At 37.6% G+C, this 2,149-nt stretch overlaps 1 protein-coding gene across 1 annotated transcript in view; it reads right to left on the bottom strand.

The window, feature by feature from the left end:
* The window catches only part of LOC106871310 (trafficking protein particle complex subunit 11), a 76,437-nt gene that overhangs the window by 14,433 nt on the left and 59,855 nt on the right, over positions 1-2,149 (bottom strand). The window lies entirely within an intron of this gene.

Below are 2,149 nucleotides of genomic sequence, written 5' to 3'. Positions count from 1 at the left end.
ATATATATATATATATATATACATACATACACACACACATATTTTTACTTGCTTCAGTCATTTGACTGCAGCCATGCTGGAGCACTGCTTTGAAGGGTTTTAGTTGAACAAATCAACCTCCAGACTTGTTTTTTAAAACCTGGTACTTATTCCATTGGTCACTTTTGCTGAGCTGTTAATTTACGGGAGTGTAAACATACCAACACTAGTTGCCAAGCAGTGGTGGGGGACAAACACAAAGACACACAAGCTTCTTTCAGTTTCCATCTACCAAATCCACTCTCACAAGGCTTTGGTTGGCGAGAGGCTATAGGAAGAGGAGAAGGAAGAGCAATGGAAAAAGAGAGTGAGAAACAGCAAAAGTGCAAGAGAAAGCAGGAGAGAGATGGTAGTGAAGTGCCAGGGTATACACATGCACACATATTTTTTCACTTTCTCTCTTAAATACATGCACGTATAAACAGAGAGATTCAAATCTCAAGTGTGGTACTGTACTTTTGCTCCAAGCAGGGATCACTGTTAACAGTGATTTCAATTGAAGCACTGGAATAATATTTGAACCAACTTTTATATTGTTGCTTAAGCTGCTAAAAACAGCAGCTAAATCTTCAAAAACCACATGCTGCAGTCTTCGACAAAGTCGACAGTGTTGTCTTGTATATCACTATGTTCAAAAAGCAGACATGCGTTGGTTAGACTTGAACACCTCTTGCAACAGGTCTGCAAAATCAGAAGTGACCTGGGTTGAACAGCAGCAACAGTAAATATCTGTTACACACACACACATGCATTCTCACTCCCTTTTTCTTCCATCAAAATTTCATGCTAATTTATGTTCCAAACGCCAGCTTAATTAATAATGACAAAGTTATTTTACTAAATTCCACATAATAGGTGCAGGCGTGGCTGTGTAGTAAGAAGCTTGTTTCTCAACTACATGGTTCTAGGTTCAGTTCCACTGTGTGGTACCTTGGGCAAGTATCTTCTACAATAGCCTCAGGCTATCTACACGTGTGTGTCTGTGTCTATGTCTATCCCTCCATCACTGCCTGACAACCAGTGTTGGTGTGTTTATGTCCCCTGTAAGTTAGGAGTTTGGCAAAAGAGACCAACAGAATAAGTACTAGGCTTTAAAAAAACATAAGTCCTGTGGCCAATTTGTTTGACTAAAACCCTTCAAGGCGGTGCTCCAACATGGGCACAGTCAAATGACTGAAATAAGTAAAAGAATAAAAGAAAAATATTATGTTAAAAATTAATTGAAACAGTGTATTTTAACAGAAATATACTCTTTTACATGTTTCAGTTATTTGACTGGCCATGCTGGAGCACCGCCTTTAGTCAAGCAAATCGATCCCAGGACTTATTCTTTGCAAGCCTAGTACTTATTCTATTGGTCTCTTTTGCCGAACCACTAATTGTCAAGCGATGTTGAGGGGACAGACACAGACACAGACACACATAAATATATATACATATATGACAGGCTTCTTTCAGTTTCCATCTACCAAATCCTCTCACAAGGCTTTGGTTGGCCCGAGGCTATAGTAGAAGACACTTGGTGCCACGCAGTGGGACTGAACCCGGAACCATGTGGTTTGTAAGCAAGCTACTTACCACAAAGCCAGGGTTACATGATGTGCTGGTTCTTATTTAACATGTTTAAACAATTTTAGTAATTAATAATAGTCCTTCCCAATTTTTCTTTTTCTTATTTGGCAACATTAAACATAATGTTCTATGCTGACGGTAAATTTAAATTTTCTTATTTCTGTTGTAATACAGAAAATGACAGTTGGTATTAGTCACAGTAATCTGTTAAAAAGACAACAAGCAATCGGAAAATAATATATCATCATTTAACGTCCACTTTTCCATGCTTGCATGGGTCAGATGGAATTTGTTGAAGCAAATTTTCAACAGTTGGAAGTCCTTCCTATCACCAACCCTGACTAGTTTTCAAGCAAGGTAATATTTCCCCCAAAGACTGACAAGTCTTCTGCAGAAGACTGGAAATGAACAACCTCACTTGTATGAAAGTGAGGCTCATTTACAACCATCATATGATGTCAAAGCAAGGGTATATACAAGCACACACAAATATAAATAAATATATATATATATATATATATATATATATATATATATA

This window comes from Octopus bimaculoides, chromosome 16 (genome assembly GCF_001194135.2).
Source record: "Octopus bimaculoides isolate UCB-OBI-ISO-001 chromosome 16, ASM119413v2, whole genome shotgun sequence".
Classification (NCBI taxonomy): domain Eukaryota; kingdom Metazoa; phylum Mollusca; class Cephalopoda; order Octopoda; family Octopodidae; genus Octopus; species Octopus bimaculoides.
The sequence above is the reverse complement of the archived record's forward strand: the minus strand, read 5'-3'. Positions and strand labels throughout refer to the sequence as shown.